The following is a 19390-nucleotide window of genomic DNA, read 5'->3' as shown; positions in this document are numbered from 1 at the left end:
TTCTTCTCTGATCTTTATTATGTCCCTCCGTCTGCTGACCTTAGGCCTCATTTGTTCTTCTTTTTCCAATTTCCATAATTGCGACATTAGACTATTCATTTGGGATTGTTCTTCCTTCTTTAAATATGCCTGGATTGTTATATACTTTCCTCTTAAGACTGCTTTTGCTGCATCCCACAGAAGTTGGGGCTTTGTGTTATTGTTGTCATTTGTTTCCATATTTTGCTAGATCTCCATTTTAATTTGGTCATTGATCCATTGATTATTTAGGCACATGTTGTTAAGCCTCCATGTGTTTGTGAGCCTTTTTGCTTTCTTTGTACAATTTATTTCTAGCTTTATGCTTTTGTGGTCTGAAGAGTTGGCTGGTAGGATTTCAATCTTTTGGAATTTACTGAGGTTCTTTTTGTGGCCTAGTATGTGGTCTATTCTGGAGAATGTTCCATGTGCACTTGAGAAGAATGTGTATCCTGTTGCTTTTGGATGTAGAGTTCTATAGATGTCTATTAGGTCCATCTGTTCTACTGTGTTGTTCAGTGCCTCTGTGTCCTTACTTATTTTCTGTCTGGTGGATCTGTCCTTTGGGGTGAGTGCAGTGTTAAAGTCTCCCAAAATGAATGCATTGCATTCTATTTCCTCCTTTAATTCTGTTCATATTTGTTTCACATATATTGGTGCTCCTATATTGGGTGCATATATGTTTATAATGATTATATCCTCTTGTTGGACTGAGCCCTTTATCATTATGTAATGTCCTTCTTTATCTCTTGTTACTGTCTTTATTTTGAGGTCTATTTTGTCTGATACTAGTATTGCAACACCTGCTTTTTTCTCTCTGTTGTTTGCATGAAATATCTTTCTCTAACCCTTGACTTTTAATCTGTGCATGTCTTTGGGTATGAGGTGGGTCTCTTGTAAGCAGCATATAGATGGGTCTTGCTTTTTTATCCATTCTATTACTCTGTGTCTTTTGATTGGTGCAGTCAGTCCATTTACATTTAGGGTCATTATTGAAAGATATGTACTTATTGCCATTGCAGGCTTTAGATTTGTGGTTACCGAAGGTTCAAGTTTAGCTTGTTTACTACCTTACTGTCTGACCTCACTCGCTTATTGAGCTGTTATAAACACAGTCTGATGATTATTTCTTTCCCTTCTTTTTCCTCCTCCTCCATTCATCATATGTTGGGTGTTTTGTTCTGTGCTCTTTTTAGGAGTGCTCCCATCTAGAGCAGTCCCTCTAAGATACCCTGTAGAGGTGGTTTGTGGGAGGCAAATTCCCTCAACCTTTGCTTGTCTGGGAATTGTTTAATCCCTCCTTCATATTTAAATGATAATCGTGCTGGATACAGTAGTCTTGGTTCAAGGCCCTTCTGTTTCATTGCATTAAATATATCATGCCATTCTCTTCTGGCCTGTAAGGTTTCTGTTGAGAAGTCTGATGATAGCCTGATGGGTTTTCCTTTGTAGGTGACCTTTTTACTCTCTCTGGCTGCCTTTAATACTCTGTCCCTGTCCTTGATCTTTGCCATTTTAATTATTATATGTCTTGGTGTTGACCTCTTTGGATCCCGTTTCTCAGGAGTTCTGTGTGCCTCCGTAGTCTGAGCAACTATTTCCTCCCCCAGTTTGGGGAAGTTCTCAGCAATTATTTCTTCAAAGACACTTTCTATCCCTTTTTCTCTCTCTTCTTCCTCTGGTACCCCTATAATGCAGATATTGTTCCTTTTGGATTGGTCACACAGTTCTCTTAATATTGTTTCATTCCTGGAGATCCTTTTATCTCTCTCTGCATCAGCTTCTATGCGTTCCTGTTCTCTGGTTTCTATTCCATCAATGGCCTCTTGCATCTTATCCATTCTGCTTATAAATCCTTCCAGAGTTTGTTTCACTTCTGTAATCTCCCTCCAGACATCTGTGATCTCCCTCCAGACATCTGTGATCTCCCTCCGGACGTCTGTAATCTCCCTCCAGACTTCATCCCTTAGCTCTTGCATATTTCTCTGCAGCTCTGTCAGCATGTTTATGATTTTTATTTTGAATTCTTTTTCAGGGAGACTGGTTAGGTCTGCCTCTGCAGATCCTTTCTCAGGTGTAACTGTCTTGGTCTGGACCAGATTTTTTTGCCTTTTAATGGTGATTGCAGTGGCTGTAGGCAGGTTGTGGGTGTGTCAGCTGGGAGAAGAAAGTCCTTTCCTGCTTGCTGAATGCCTTGCCCTTCTCCACTGCCTGTGACAGCTACCTGCACTCCTGGAGCAGCCACCAGGTTAATCTCCTAAGCTGCTGTGGGTGGGGTGTCTGTCAGAGCAGCGTGGAGCCCTGTGGGGAGTGGCAGGCACGCCAGGTGCGCTCCTCCATGCTAGTGGCGACCCTGCTGGGCAGCTGTGCAGCAGCAGTCACCTTTGGGTCTGGCCCGGGTGGCTATGCATTGGGCTGGGATTCTGGTCGGCTCCTGGGAGCGCTCCTGCTCCCTCTGGCTCCGCTTCTGGTGTGCACATGGCTTTTCTGCACAGGCTTCTACCAGGCTCTGGCTTCACCTCCACCGGTGCATGCGAGCCGCACTTGGGCTGTTCAGTCGCGCCACTGCGGGCTAGCCCTGCAGCGCATGGATCTGCTCTTGGTTCCTTCTAGCGCTTCCGCCCCCAGTGCACGCTCCCACTCTCCTGCTACTGGGCCCGTGTGTCGGGGTCCGCGCCAGTTGGCGGAATGACTGACAGGCTGCCTAGTCCTGTGAGGGGCTTCAGAGCTGCACTGCCTCCATTTAGGGCACCTAAGTTTCCCCGGTATTCCCAGCTGCCAGGACAACTTCATCCAGCTATGGGGTCCCTGTCTCTTTAGGACTTGCAGAAAGCACTCACTTTTCTTTTGTTTCAGGGGCACCAGTTGTGGGGACCTGCCCACAGGTTTTGCTTTTCCGTTTCTCTAATATCCAGCACCCCATGCACCTTGTGTCTGCGTTCCGGGTGCGAATTTCTAGAGATGGTTGTTTAGCAGTCCTGGGCTTTCACTCCCTCCCCGTTCTGACTCCTTTCTTCCTGCCGGGTTTTGGGGTGGGGGAGCGTTCAGGTCCCGCCTTCCCACGGCTTGTATCTTACCCCCTTCGTGTGATGCTGAGTTCTTGCAGATGTAGATGTATCCTGGCTGTTGTACTGCATCCACTGGTGTCTCTTTTAGGAATAGTTGTATTTATTGTATTTTCATAAATATGTATGTTTTGGGGGGGAGATTTCCTCTGAACTACTCATGCTGCCATCTTCCCATGATCCCTCGGGTGGACCCTTTTTTGAAGTCTGGAACATTTATAAACTTCCTAAGGTGCTAATATTTCACAGATCTTGCTTGGACAATATTGTGCTGTCACTTTACAGTGTGAAAGAAAAATTATTCTGACACTTGTGAAATCTGTAAGGAAGACTATTCAGGACTATTGCAAGAGGACTATTTCCTATGTTGAAATCAACTCTATTTCAACATTGGAGAGAGATTGGACTCAACTCTAAAGATGTCAAGGCCAAGTGGGGATTCATAGTCAAGGAGCAGAATAAAAAGTCAGTGAATGGAAAACTACTAAGAAGAGACATCAAAGTTTGGGGGACTCTTGATAAACTGACCTAGCAGGATTTTTTGCTGAAAGCAAGTTAGGGCAATGAGATATTAATAGGGGGTATTCTTGCTAAGATTATATATCAGGATTCTTCTAACACCAGGCTAAGCAATCTGAAGGCAAAGCCCAAGGCTGAGGCCTAGTCATTGAGAGGGCCCAGATGCAGCTGACGCGACTCAAGTTCCATTATCACTGGGTCTGTCTGGGATAATTAATGATAACAAGAAGCTGCCATGAAATCCTTATCATTTAATCTTCTTTTTTTTTTATCATTAATCTACAATTACATGAAGAACATTATGTTTACTAGACTCTCCCCTACGCCAAGTTCCCCTCATTTAATCTTCTTTTAATTCCTCAAAAAATAATTTCAAAATAGTCTCTTTTTCTGAGAGGCTGAAAAGAAGGTAACCTGACAATAGGAAGTGAGTGGTGTTGGCTTCAGCCTGTTACTGTGCACAGTCTACCATGAAAACAGGAAAGCATGCCCACAGCTGCCTATGCAGAGACTGATCTGCATGGTCCTGACCCAGCAGCCCTGAGCTTGGACCCTACAGCACCAGGCACTCGGCCCTGTTCCAGAATTCGTCAGGCAGTTTCCTGTGACCCAGGGGAGTTAGACAACTTAGGAGCCCTAGGGCCAACTGTGGTCAAGAAAAGTACGAATTCTATTTCAATCCATAGTGTCACCACATCTGCTCCCTTTTCTGTCTGTCACCTCAGTTTAGTCACAGCAGTTGTAGGACATTCCTTTGATAAGGTGGCAGCATCCTGTTTCACTGGAACATGGGTCTTTGTGAAGTGAGAATGCTGTGTTCACAAAAAATGTGGCAAAAACAATGGTGGTGTGTCCTCCCCCCACCCCCACAGTGTCACTATTTATCAGAAAGCTATTTGTTACAAACATTTAAAAAGAACGGGAAGGAGTTATATAACCACTTCCTTTGCACCTGTACATATCCCTAGCCCTAACACTAAACTCGAAGAAAATTAAATAATACTAAAAGTGGAATGAACCACCTCATTCAATGATTCCCATCCTAGCTGGATTAGACCCCCCTAGGAGCTTGAATCCCTGCACGCCAGAGCCCCACCCACGGAGATTCTGTTTCAATGGACCTAGAGAGAGGCAGAGGAAGGGATACTCTGAACTTTTAAAAGAAAACACATATTAAGAATCCTCCCAGACAACTTTAATGTCCAATCAGGTTTGAGACCATTGATCTACTTCAATCTCCTCACTTTATGAATGAGGAAACTGAAGCCCAGAGAAGGGGAATAAGCTGTGAAGAGTCACACAGATAATTAGTGGCAAAGCCAAAACTAAAACTGGCATTATGTGGCACTGCAGGATTGGAGAGGTTTACTTCACTGGGTAGCCTCAGTTGGCACACATATTTATATACAGTCTTGGAAAACAAACTCTATAATCTTCTGACTAGTGTTCATCTGAATTCACTCATGACTTGGATGTGCTGGTTACAAGAAGGTGAAGTTAATTAAAAGTAAATAGGGAAAAAAGCTGTATTTCAATGCTTGTGTCTCAAAGTTTCTATTTACCATTATATGTGTCATGTATTATAAGCATCACATCAAATATATATCATTGGAATATTATCTGAAGATAATTGATACGGGGAAGAATGACTAAAGAACAAAACAGGGACTAAATTTTTATAGAAAATAGTGGAAAATGTTGACTGGGACCTTATCTAGAAAGTGAAAATATACCTTATATTTATAGTTGCTCTGAAAAACTACCTCTTAGAATGAACACAGAAGGAACTAAATGTTGGTTGCTCTTATTAGTAGTATTTCCCAATAACAACCAACCTCATTCTTCATTGTCCATTTGACTTTCAAAAAATGATCTGAAAAAGAAGCATGTCTTCATGAACTCTCCCAAGGGTTTCTCTTGACGCTTTTTATTCAAAGCCTTCTCTTTCCTAGCAGTGTTCTTGTGTTCTTCTAATTGTTCACTGATTTTCACTGGATACCAGCCCATTTTCCGACCTCACTGCACCAACTTCATGAAAATCCTACATCTTTTTAAAACTTTACAGTATTACTTCATAAGAAATTTGCATGTGTTTGCATTGTATTGTCTGACCTAATTATAATTGGTGAGGGACTGATAAGATGCAGGTAGACTTATCAAGGATAGGTACTAATATTAAGTAAGAGTAACATTCGAGTGGGGACTGATTTTACAAATGGTCAGCTCTTTAATGAATATTATCTGATAGAAAAAGTCTTCTACATACAGTCATCTAAAACTATGGAGACTTGCAAAATGATTGCTCAGTTGAGTACACCCTACAGGGTGGTAATCCTAGAAGATTAACATGGCATATTTGGAAATGGCACCTTACAGCTTTGCTGGCAGGATAAGCAGGTATTGCATCCCACCCATCCATCCATGGTAACTTGTCTTTGTCTAGAATGCCTCTTCTTGTGGACAGACCTGGCCCCTTGATTATAGGGCATGGATGCGTGTCTACTCTGTGTCAATCCCTGGACCCCATGCTTTGAAGTTGGTAATGGGATCTTCCTTTCTCCATGAGTTTGGATGTCACGTTCTTACCCAGATTTCTCCCCTGACAGCTGCAGCTGTCTAACTTTTTGATGACTCTCCTTGTCCTGTGCTGTTATCATGGTATGTTCAGCAGCAGCCTTCCAGGGAAACAAGTGTGGGAGGGTGTTTTCTTGTAAACGGAAACAAGAGGCTCAAATACTCAAGCTTCTTGACTGTATGTTTACAGGACAAAGCAAAGACATTTTGACCCCCACCTCTCAGTTCAGAATGTTCTAAGGCTACAGTTGCTTTATTGTCCAAAAGGGGTTTATAAGGAAATAATTTTTCCTGAGGTGCAGGAATGGATGGGAAGCAGGCCTGACTCCTGGGTCTGCTCAGCAATTAATCCAGAGTCACAGTAAATCTCCTGTGTGTGCTGGGGAGGTTACCAGCTGTTTGCACTTGTTAGGAGGTAGGCATGTAGATAGTCTCCAAGTGGTGCTGGGAATGAGAATGTAAGTCATGACCTCCCACTGAGAATGGCAAAGTAAGCTACTCTTCCCTGGTGCAGCCCTCCTGCCAGGCAGTGATACTATAAGCTGGTGACCCAGGGGATTCTGGGAAACCACATTTATGTCTATGTGGTCTTCTGCCTTCTGTCACGGTCTCCATATAATTTTGTATTCTTCACCATTAAGTTAAATTTATAACCTCTTCTAACTGTATCTTTCCATCCACCCCATTGCCATCCTTTTGTGACAACCAGGCAGTAAGGTTAAGACCACAGTTAGGGAAGACTTAGCTATTTCAGAGTGTTGGATCTGAGTTCAGGCCTCCTTGCAGGAGGTCCTCGGGCTCTGTTAGGCCTCAGTGCTGCAAAGGATTGCCTGCACGTAGCCCACTGGAGAGTCAAGGTCATGACACAAAGGGATCGGCCCTTTTACTCTTTTCCTTTCGGAAAATCAGACACTTACTGAACAAGCCAGTGGCTCCACCAGCCCTAACTCTACTAATGTTGATGGCACCATAGAATGAGTTTGACAGTATAAGCTATTTCATGTGACCAGCGAGTTCAGGTGACAGCTCGAATGGTCTGAAATTAAATGTCCTAATACAATTACCTCATACCAGCACTGCTTTCAAAAGTTATTGCTCAGTGTGGAGACTTCCCAAAGGTTGTGAGTCCAATTTTCCACTCTGACATGTTAAAAATCATCATGGATAAAGTGTTACACAAATAGCTTGGAGTCTTACACCAATGCAATTTCCTGTGAATTGAACAAAATTGCTCTTATAGCATTGAAAGGCTTATATTTTATCTGTGGGTTAAAAAGACAAAAGTTATTCCTTCCCATCTGGGTTGTATGGAACTTTTTCTATTGGCAATGTGACCCCTGTTATCTTGATGCATGGAAACAGCAACCAAGTCATTTCTCCTACCATATTTCAGAACATGACTCTGTGGAATGGTTTTCTCCATGCATGGAGCCTCCAAACACCTGAGAGAAATTCGAAAGCATTCCTTTCCCTTGAAGCCACACCAGAAAACTGCTTACCCCTTGGACTGTAAGGACTCTAACATTGAAGTCACATCTGTAAACAAACATCAATAGCATAAATGGCCATCTTGGAGGATATGTGCCCTAATAGGCTAGGAATAACGTGTAAGTGTTCCAGATAACCCAGTCATTGTTAATTAGGACATAAAAAAGATTGAAGATGAAATGGTCTTCTACCCTCCTGCAGGCAGGCTGTGAAGGACTTATTTCTGTGCTCTGATTGCTCACTGGGGGTTTGACATGCTCATGAAGGTGGGTAGTGCTTACATGTTACTGGGGCTTTACCTCCTTTCCCCCAGTCCCTGGAAAATACAAAAGATGTACCTTGCTGAGAATTAAGGTGGGCTGTACTAACACACACACAGAGTAGACTTCAGAAGTGAGTGAGAGAAAAGGATATGATGGAACGCCAGCAAACTTAAAAAAGGAGGGGCCACAAACATTGGCTCACGAGGTGGAGGTCCACTGAGCCTGCTCAAAGCAGGCAACTGCCATTGAACACATGTTCTTGGAAGAGCCAAATAACAAAGGAGTTTTATGGTTTCATGACTTACATTCAGGTCTTTGATCCATGTCGAGTTTACTTCCGTATACGGGGTTAGACAATAATTTAGTTTCATTTTCTTACATGTAGCTGTCCAGTTTTGCCAACACCAGTTGTTGAAAGGGCTGTCTTTTCCTCATTATATATTCCTAGAAGCTAGTGTGTCTTTTAATTTTTTCCCTTTATGTCACTTAATAAGACCTTGATTCCCACCTGATTCAACGAGTCATGTTAAACAATGCTGCTCGCTTTAACGTGTCCAGTCACTTGAGAGGCCACTGGGGCTGTGAGCATCTGGCCGCAGGCACCAGCTCCGCAGGCTGTCCTTGTCCCTCCTGGGTGTTGGATGGAGCCATTGAATCTAAACAGTTTTCCAGTGTGGTGATTGGAATTTGTGAGGCTTACTTCTGTTTTTAGTTGGGGAATAGGTACTCTAAAATACTTGAGGTGAGGAGCTCGTATCCATGTACTCCCTGGGCTCGGAGGCCAGGTCTCCAGTGCTCCCAAGCCTAGACTCTCTACACATGTAACTTCTGCTCTGAGGGACCTGCTGCCAGCATCCCCGTTGGCCAGAATCATGTGGTTCTCCCGAGCTCCTAGGGGAGGATGTGGCCGGCACAGCCAGCTTCCAGAACAAGGTGAATCAGGAGAGGAGACCTTGCCTGGAAGGTTGGGGAAGTTGCTCCTTGTTACTGATAAATTTAAGTCCCTACCTGGATTGTGCCGCATGCCTAGGGAGGCAGCCCTGCTGTTCATGATTTTCTCTCCAGTGAGGGCAACTATCACTAGTTTTTAAGGATTGTAAAAGTTGAAAACAACAACCTCCCATCCTTCTCCATACAGTGTCTTATTGGGTCAGAGAAAGGATACTAAACAACATCAAAGACATGCCCATGTGCAGCTGTGACCATGGCTGGTGCCTCCCCACTCTTGGAACTGTCACCCATAATCCCCATTCTGAGGCCTTTCTTCTTGTAAAAGACAAAGGCTGAGCCACCCCAGTGCCTCCACCATCTCTTACCTGTGGTGCTCCAGTAGCTTCAGAGCTGGGCTCCCTGCTTGTGTCGTCATTCCCTCTAATCTTCCTGAACTGAAAAGATGGGCATGAAATTTCACCACTCAGAATTTTGCGTTGGCTTCTCAGAGCCCCCGGGATGAGACTCAAACTCCAAGCAAGACCAGTGCCAGGCCTTCCCCACCCGGCTCCTGCCCACCTGTCCAGTCTCCTCTCCACCACCTCTGCCTCGCCCCCTGAGCCAGGGCGCCTGGGGCCTCTGTGTTAATGCACACTGTCCTGTGGCCACCACCCCACCTCTTTCTGACTTCCCAGCAACCACAACCAGGCCGGTCATTCAAAGAAAACTGACCTTCCACCTAGTTCCCTGGGAAAACCACTGACTACTGGAGCCAGATTCAGGTTTACCCAAACATTTGTGGAGTCCCACACCACGACTCTTCATACATACCATGTCACTTGTTCACATCTTTGACTGCATGGCGACAGAGTCCTCAGAAATAGAAGAGCTCAAACAGCCAGTGTTTTGCTGAGTTCTTACCACATGTGAAGCTCTGGTCTTGTGGCATGGAGTCGTGGCACCAGCATGTGCTTGCCCAGCTGTCCAAGGCGCCGGTCCTGCAAGCCCTTTTGTCATCACTCTGTGATCCCTAAGTGGAGGACCCCTTAGGAGGCATCTAGTCCAGCACCTTAAGCCATCTCCTTAAGCCCCACTCTGGTGCACCTAGAGCTAACATTTGCTGAAATCAGGGCCTGTTGTAGGAGAATTTACATTCTTGCTGAGCTCTGCATCTTCAGCTTTCAATGGGGAGATGAATGATGGGAGAGTATCCAGCAGCAAGACCTCGGGGGGGAGGGTGAACTTGAGACTTGATTACGTACAACATTTGTAGTGAGTGGGCATGCTTGACAATGCCCGAAAAGTAAGTGAAACATGGTGATGATGAAGCTGTCTCTTCCTCTTCAGTCCAGGGCTCATGTGCTCCCTGAGGGCTTGTGGAGAAAGGCCAGAGAGTGGGTGTGGTGCGTCTTCTCAGTGCGTCGAGTTTACTCAGAAATTTGGGGCAAAGTCTGTCAATTAAGTGGCCATTTGGTATTTGAAATATTATTTTTAAATAAAACCAACATGGACCCATTAAGGAGCAGGGTGTAGACTTTGGGTAAATTCTACAACCAAGATGGGGAGCCTCAGGAAATGTGACCCCTCTGGGCACTTGACGCTCTTCTGGAACAAACACTTGCTCTTCTCTGAAGGTAGGGAGCTCGAGTGGGAGGGTTTTGATGGCACCGCTCACTGCGTGAGGTCTGCAGCGCACTTTGCCCAAGGAACATCCCTTTACGGGTGGCAGGTGGGCACGGGGTGCAGCTGCCCAGTCCCTTCAGTGAATGCTTCCGTCATTGCTATTCTTGTCATTTGTGCCATGTTGAGCTCTACAGGCTGAAACCACGCCAACTGTTGAAGCCCATATCCACTCCTTTGGCTCTAATGCTGCTCTACAGCTGTTTGGGTTTGGAGGGCCAGTGTGCCTGGGCCCCACTCACCACTCCCAACAGAGGAGGCAGCTGGGGGAGCCGGAGGTGCTGACCGCGGCCACCCAAGCCCACTTGGTATTCTGGGGATGAAGGCAGCAGTGATCAGAATCCTGAGCTGAACTTCCCTGGCTGCTCCCAAGGCTGCTGGGCACTTGGCAGGAAGGCCTGGAAGTGGAATAACAAACACAGTCTCCAAAAGCCCGAACTGCAAGGGAGCCTGGGAAGTGCAGTGGCCCTGTGCTGCCCCCACCCTGTGGAGAAGTCCCTGGGCTCAGGACACCCCTATAAGGAGGCCAGCAGGGTGGGTGCTGAAGAACTCAGCAGCCCCACTCCTTCCCTGCAGGGGCCTCAAAGCCAGCCAGGGGCTCCCTGTCTGGGCAAAACACTGCCCACTCTACAGGCGCAAAGGCCGCAGGATGATGGCACATGAGATTGCTCAGTCCCACTGTCAGAACTCTGGCATCACGTGGGGTCTCTGCTGTGGGGAAGAGGCATGGGAAGGAGGGGGCAGACAAGTGGGGCTCGTGTGCCAGATGGACCACTGCTTCCGCAAATTTCCTGGGAACCTAGAGTCATGGGAACGACCTAAATCATGTTAAAATCAAAAAGTGAAAGTGGATCTGAGAGGGGCACAGCGCACTGCCTCCCAACACCAATGACTGAACTGGGTCCAGGGAAAGGGAAGCGTCTCCCTAGTGGCCAAGGACACACACTAGCCCCTCCTCCACTGTGGTCTCCTCCGCTGTGTGTGTGGGGGGGGTGGCCTCCTCAGAGCTGTGCTGCCCTCTGGGCTTACTTCTCAGAGAGGAGTGCCAGCAGGCTGCCCAGAGGAGCTGGCATGCCTGGCAGGCCCGATGCCTCAGAGCAGAGAGCAGCCCCCAGGACAGCCAGGCCCACTCCACAGCAACTGGCTTCTCAGCTTCTGTTCTGTCAACAAAGACCACATGCCAGATGTTATCAGAGGCACCATGAAATACCACAGGCAATAAGCTGAAGCTCGAGATTTGCAAAGGCCCCTGACTCGGTTCTAGGAGGGCTCAACATGCTGAGGTGGCTCTGGCCTGCACAGAAAGTGCCAGAATGACAGGCATACACAGGGGCCTGCTTCTGCCTCCTGGAGGCTGAGCCCTCCTCTTTGGGTGGGGGTTCTTCAGGTCTGGGGCTGGAGAGTGTGGGCAGACCCCAAGGGGCTGCCAGGGTGGGCACCTGAAGGCTGGGAAGCCAGAGGAAAGGCACCAAAGCAGAGGGTCCAGAGCAGGCCCAGAAGCCAGCAAGGAGCTGGACATCAGAGGAGAAGCTAGGGTGGAGGCCGGCCGGGCGGACGAGCAGATTCTTCATAGGGTCTTAAACTACAGGGGTATCACACACCCTCTTTGTGGAGGGCAGGAGGGACAGAGAGAGTGACTTGAGGCACGTCTACTTCCCCACTATCCCAAAGAAAAGCAGTCTTTTTGAAATTCTACTTAAATAGCTGTTTGAGATGCAGGCACAGAAAATGGCCATTTGGCCGTCAGGGTGTGCCCAGTGAGCAGGAGGAAAAGGCCTGCCAGGGTGGGGTGTGCTGGGATCAAACTGGCCCAGGGGAGTGCCAGAAGACCCCCAGAGAGGCTCTGGGAGCCGCAGGGGCCCTCTCCAGCTTTCAGGCACTTCCTGCAACACCATGTCAGTCACCCCAGGGATGGTTCCAGGGCTGTGGTCACCGTGGCTGGTGGCCACTGACATGTCAGAATGTCAAGCTCAGTGCGTCCCGCTCCACCGGCATCTTCCCCAGGCTCAGGGGAGTCTCTGAAGGAAGCGCCATGGCTGTTACTATTTATAGCACATTATCCTGCACCCAGGCCTGGGCTCGTTCCCACCCCCTCACAGTTATTGTGCATGTGTGTGTGTGTGTGTGTGTGTGTGTGTCCAGCCTCAATATTTTCAAATAGGGGTCAGCATGACCAGTGCAGCACCCGGTCCCATCCAGCCCTGCCCAGCCATGCGGCCTCAGACAGGTGGACTCATTAATACTCTCTAGGCCTTTCTCTCTCTCTTCTCTCATCTTTAAAGAGGATTGTGACCCTTCAGACATTGTTAACGAATCAGGGAAAATAATAGATGTAAAAGGAAGCTGCCTAGAATGAAGTGTGTGTACATCCATTTATTTGCTTTGATTCATTCATCCCCCAAGCTTCCCTCATGCTTGTTGCTTAGGAGAAAGCATCTGGGCAGCTCTTGTTCTCAGGAGGCTGACAGCTTAGTAGGAGAGACAGACATGACTAATGAACACACAAATGTGCACATGGTTTGGGAGGACACACACATGGGCCAGAACAGCAAGCTCTAGGAGCAGGAATAAAGCATGGACACTGGACTGGGGGGAGGGCCTTTGCTGTGAGCCTTGGACAGCCCCAGAGTGGGTCCAGGAGGATCTAAATCCTGGAAATACATCCACAGGGGACAAGACACAAGGCTTATTAGCCAGGACAAGACCAGGAGCCTGGGAATTTGCCCAAAGAGGCTGGGGCAGATAGTAGCAGACAGGGCAGAGAGCCAAGGTCACAGGAGGACCTCCTCCAGGAGTGGTTCCCCAAAGCTCAGCCAGGGTGACAGCCGACAAGGGAACCACAGTGTAGAGAAAATGAAAGTTCCCGTGGCCAGCATTCTCACCTGACCCTGGTCGGCTTGCCCACTGCACACATGTGGGCACTATGCTATTACTGACTCCATACAAAGAGCTCTGCCCAGTGCTCTGGGCCGCACGGTTGCAGGAGAGCAGAGGCTGGAGTGGTGGCAGCGCCAAGGGCAGAGACTGAGATGGCGGCAGGGGCAGAGAGGCCCAGAGGCAGAGACCGGCTCGCTGCCTGCAGACTTGCTCTGAGGTGGACAGCATTCTAGCGCTTGACCTGCCACCATGATAATAAAGCTGGGTATAAACGCTTTCACCCCAAGAACATTCCATTGGCATTTTTCAGTCTCACCAAATCAAGAGTGAACTTGCTGGGCACTGAAACCCACTGGCGAGACACATGGGCGCACTCCCTCTGCTCATTGTACCCAGCTTTGATTGTTAGGTTTTGTCTCTTACCTCTGGCCCCAAGGCAACCCAAGGAATCTAAAGCAAGCTCTACCCTCTTTGCTGCTCTGTGCTATTCAAGGTCAGAACTTACATTTTGTCACTTTGTAACCGCTCTGGGCAATGCTGTCCTCCAGGACCATTGCACAGCCAGACCTTCCCCAGCCCTCCGAGGACGCCTAGAGACTCCTTACACACCTCATGTTGGGAACTGGGTGGGCTTCAGAGTCTCAGACAGGGACAGTCTTCTAGATGGAGGTTCAGTGGTCCCAAACCACTTGGCTTCTGTGTTTTGAATGAATGAATGAAAGAAAGAAAAAAGCCAGGTAGTCAGAGATGTTTGGAATCAAGGTGGTCTTTTCTATGTAAATAAACACTTGAAGAAAGCCAGAATTTCCAGTGCAAATGGAAGTGACTACCCACTGATACAAAATCTCTTTTTCTAGAGGGATATCTAAAGGTTAACAAAAACACATCCCTAAATGCATTTAACATTTAAGTCCTACAATCATAGAAGACAAATCTAGCCTAGCCCTTAGTGTTCATATTATGTCCTTAAATAGTTCTAGATGCAAATCGCTTTCTCCACTAACCCTGATAATAATACTGTGAGGTAGATGATGTTTATGTCCTTTATAAAGAAAATGACATTGACATTCAGAGAAGATGGGTGACTTGCCTCTGGCACAGAGCCAGTGATTGACGGAACACGGAAGGCTACACTTGCGTCTCCTTTAAACAAGTCATGCTTTTGACCTTAGGGTTTGGTTTGTATAGTTTGGTGCTGGTTAATTTCATTTGGTGACTCAGGCTATTAAACTGGCTCCTTTTTTGTGTTTGTTTTCAATCTTTGCAGGATTCACTCAAGGCCGATGCAAGACTCTGCTGCCCCCACATCATTCTCCCGCCACGTGCACTGTTCTCCTGACGTTGGCATCAGCAGTCATGTGCCAGATAAGGAGGGTTTGCAGCTGGAAACCATCCCAGGCATTGTGGCGGGCAACCAACAGCCATCCTTCATCACCAGACCCCCACCAGGGAGACAAGCTCAGCCCTGATTCCTGGGAGAGATTTGAGGTAGGAAAAGAGGAAATGGAAACAAATGTTCCCATATGCCTCCCTAATGATCAAAACCTGGGAGGTAATACACATTATCCCAGTCCCCACAGTGCTAGATCATAAAACCCATGTGTTAGGCTTCAGCAAGTATTACCAAGAAATACACAACTAATGTCATTACTGAGACACTTAGATGATGAGCATATTTAACGGGAACACCTCTTAGCTCTGAAACCCTTTGTGCAGCAGCTCAGGTGTCTACTTTAAATGAACTAAGCCGAGGTGCCCTGAGAGCACACTGGGGCCTTGCAGGCTCCTTTCTGTGTATCGCATGATTGGAATCTATAGCTAAGAAAATCTTGCGGAGTGGTATGACTCTCAGAAATCAAACATGCATATGCAAAACACATAACTTCATTTTTGTATTTATTAGCTCTCCCTCTTCTGGGGCAGTGACAACCAATCTCAGTCATGTTGGGGTTCTCCTGCCCACTTTTCTTTGGGGTTCTGATAAGTTCCAGGGGTGGGGTGATGATGGCAGGAATTCCAGTGCTGAGGCTTTGGGATATGGGGCATCCCACCATCAGTGTCATCTTTTCACACTGGCATCAACTGAAACTATCCCATCTGACCCTGGGACTGAGTGTCCACACGTTTTTTCCACAGACCCTCTCCTGGGCTGTCACCTCCCAGTTTCCCTCACTGTTACTCTCAGACTCAGGGACACAGTTCAGCAGCTCCCGTCTGTTGCTCATGGACAGAGCTCCTGTCTACCTGGACACATAGTGCCATTTCTTCTTCTAGAGGCCTTTACTTCTAAGTTTGGGATTTTGATGCCAATCTGAGGTTCATAGCCTGAGAACCAGGCCACTCAGCCTCTTGTCTCTGGCACCTGTCCACCTAAGGACCATCCTTGCTTCTGACTCTGTCCAACAGGGGACCCGGAAACAAGGAGAGCCAGCCTTGACTTGACCATGCTTTTCCTTCCTGCATTTTCTGTCAAATCTGTTGTCTGCTCCTCTAAGGACCTCTGTTGGTTTTGTTTCAATTTGAGTTTTTAGGTGTCATTTGTATATGATTAAATGCACAGATCTTAAGTATTCAGTATGAACAAGATATAGAACATTTCTATCAATCCACAAGGTTCCCTCATGAAAGGGCCTAAACTTTTGAAAGCCAAGAAAGCCCAAAAGATATCCCCCTCATTTTCTCTCTTATTTTGCTACCTCCCTTTGCTGAGGTAATGAGCACGTTGACCTATCTGCTGCTACCTAAAAGGACTAAGCTATATAGTAACGTACCAGGGGCATCACAGGGACAAAAAGTTCAGCACAGGGAATGTGGCCAATGATGTTGTAGTAACGGCAGTGGCACATGTTGGCCACACTTACTGTGGTGAGCACTTCCTAATGTATGTAATTGTTGAAGCACCGTGTTGTTCACCTGAAACCAATGTAACAGTGTATATCAACTTCACTTCAACCCAAGAAAAAAGACACACCAGGGGTGGGGAGTGGGAGGGAGTCCAGGAGAAAGTAAAGTTATCCTCCCCCAGACTCACCAACAGCATTACATGTATGTGCTACGATACCCTTCCCCAAGAACCACCAACTAGTCATCTCATTTACCCTTATGATGACCCGTTACACAGGTGAGGAAACTGAGGAGTGAGGAAATTCTTACCTGATGCCCTCAGCTGGCAGCTGGCCGAGCTAAGACAGGAGCCCTGTGCCCAGGCTTCCTAGCCAGCAGCAGCCCTCAGAGCAGAGGACAGACAAGGCCATCACTGGGACAAAAGGATCTGCAGGGCTCCCTGCCCCCTCGAGTTCCCTGGGACAGGGACCCCGCCTTTCCTCTCCATTGGTTCTTCCTGAGTGGGAAGCATTAAAGGCCTAGGAGGATTGCCCAGCAGAGCAGGCGGTGAAGACAGAGCCTGGTGAATTTACTCCAAGGAGGAAGTGAACAGTGGCTGTGCGAGACAGTCCTCCAGAGCAGGGCACGGGGAGCAGAGTTCCTGGGCCAAAGCGGGTCTTTCTCACTTGCAAGCTGTGTGATTTGGTGCAATTTACCAAACCTCTCTGTCCCTCAGTTTCTCTATAAGTGAAGAGAAGATAACAGACTCTCTCTCAGAAGGGTTATTGGGAGAATTAGTGGCAATAATGCAGATGGAATATGTCACCCCGTTCTGACACAGAGAGAACATCAGTGAAAGCCGGCCGGCACCGTTACGGGCAGGTGGCGGATGTTTCACTGTCATTAACACTGCGGGAAGACATGTCCCTGATGCAGCCTCAGTGTGGAGAAGCTTTGGGGAACAGCCCAATGGGGCGGCTGGAAAGGGATGCAGAACCCCATGGCACAGGTGGAAGGCAGTGAGAGCCAAAGATGGACTCCAGGGGAGGACTGAGCTGGTGCCTGAGAGGCAGGCCGGGGAGCCCCACACTGCTGTGAGGACACTGGGCAGGTCAGAACCTGTCGGTTCTGGTCCTACTTGCCAGGCAGAGAGGCGTCAGATGACAGGAGGACAGCATGGGCTCCTCAGCTGGGCAGGGGGGTTGGTCACCACGGCCGCCCCAGGCAGCCTCAGGGCCAGACAGAGACCAGGATTGAGACACAGGAAGGTGTGAAGACCAGCTCAGAACTGCACGGGGCTGGGGAGCTGCCCCAGGGAACAGGACGGACCGGGGAGCTGAGGAAGAGGCCAGGGCCAGTGTGCAGGAGGGGCTGGCATGCACGTGGGTGCCAGGATGACCCGGGCCTGCAGGGGCCAAACTGAGGACACAGGGCTGCATGTCGGCCCTGGAACTGGATGTTGAAAGGAGCGGAGAGCCACCTGGCTGGCCTTTAGCGGAGGGAGGAGGAGCCTTTTAAGGTTTTAGGAATTGTTTGTTTTGCCTTTTCCTCTAAGAAACTGGAATCTGAAAGAGGCTCTTAGCTTTTGGTTGAAACTCACCTTAGCTAGAAAGACTAGAAGCCAAGACAAATATCTGCAAATTTCAACTCACTGGAGCGAAGTGGAAGGAATGACTATAGCAGATCAGCTAATATGGAAAACAGGGAAAGTGAAGACAAGCCTTGTTAGAGGCCCACAGTGCTGGGCTTTCCCTGGGCTCACACCCATCTCATCCCCCCTGACCTCTTTGTGCCCTGAAAGGCCAGCACCAGGGCCATGTCCTCTCAGGAACGCGCAACAAACACTTGTTTAAATGAATGAACCCACAACTGGTCAGGAAAGCCTTAAATACCAGCAGCTGGTCATTCAGCACAAGATGGATCGCAATTTTCTAAAATATTTTCATTTTAGCAGCATCATTTCATTGTTTTCTTCTTTCTTTCACTTCACTTAACTGTTTTATGGTGTCTTAAGCATCATGCAACTGCACAGATGCACAGCACCTGAGAAGCAGGACGGGTGGTGGGGAGAGGACCGTGTGATGCCTCACAGTTCACCAACGCGTCTGTGGCGAGTCCCATGTTTTCAGCTTTGGAGGAGGAGGGGAGGGAGGTGGAAGAGAAGGTCTTTGTCTCAGATACACAAAAATGACCTGAGAAATATATTAGGGAAGCGAAAGCACAGAGCTACATGTGAGTCTGTGACTTGGCCAAACCCTCACTCAGCGGCTTGCTACCCATGCCCACGGAGGATGTCAGTTCTCCTCCGCTGGCTGCAAAGGAAACAAACAAAGGGAAGGATTAGAGGGAGGAGGTCAATCCAGCCTGGTTGCCACCAGTGGCTCTTTAAAAAGAGGTGAGCTGGGCCTCAGATCTCTCCTGAGTCCAGAAGACTCAGACCAGGACAGCAGCCAGACAGGCACCGTGCAAAGACTTGGTGATCCAGGCCTCTTGAACTGTGACTCTGAGGCGGGGAGTGAGGCCATCACCTGACCACCCAGGCCTTCGCTGGTACACTAGGAAAACGGTCCCTCTCCCCAGCATGGGGTGGGGAGAATTCATTAGTGTTTGCAAAGATCTTTCTGGTCCTTGTCAAAAGATGCTCTGCCAGCTTTAATTAGCAGGATGTCAGCTGTTGCTTGCTTCCTGTAGTGTGGCAACTCTGCTCTGGAAGAGAGCAAAGTGATGGCTGCTTTGCTGAAGTCACAGTCTGCCACTGAGCATCAGCTGGGGTGGTTGCTTATCTGTGTCTCCCATTTACTGCCCAGATTCCAATCCTCTGCAGGGAGACGGTATCTCATTTGGAGAGAGTGTGTCACTAGACCTGTACCTCTCTCCTGCCTAGTCCCATCCCACAACGAGGCACCTGCCTATAGGTACAATCTGACAAGCTCTAGAAAGGCCTCCCACAGCCAGAAACAGCCCCCATTACTTCTCACAGGGGCTGGAAATGCCTCCATTAAAAACCCATTAAAAATGCCTCCATTAAAGACCCTTTGGGTCTTGGAAGGAGGGATGGGCTGTCGCTGGGAGTCCACGTGGGGCCCCTGGAGCTGGAGGCAGTGTGGAGGCCAAGGGCGCAGACGGAAACTGACAGCCTAGATTTCAGCCCCA

The 19390-nt window shown here is 48.0% G+C and overlaps 1 long non-coding RNA gene across 2 annotated transcripts in view; it reads left to right on the top strand.

Annotated features, from left to right (window-relative positions):
* Window positions 1-19390, top strand: part of LOC140844481 (uncharacterized) — a 97284-nt gene that overhangs the window by 65524 nt on the left and 12370 nt on the right. For both annotated transcript variants that reach the window (XR_012122870.1, XR_012122869.1), the window contains exon 3: window positions 14682-14902. This is a non-coding gene — a long non-coding RNA (uncharacterized lncRNA). The remainder of the gene's footprint in view (window positions 1-14681; window positions 14903-19390) is intronic.

This window comes from Manis javanica, chromosome 1 (assembly GCF_040802235.1).
Source record: "Manis javanica isolate MJ-LG chromosome 1, MJ_LKY, whole genome shotgun sequence".
Classification (NCBI taxonomy): Eukaryota; Metazoa; Chordata; class Mammalia; order Pholidota; family Manidae; genus Manis; species Manis javanica.
The sequence above is the reverse complement of the archived record's forward strand: the minus strand, read 5'-3'. Positions and strand labels throughout refer to the sequence as shown.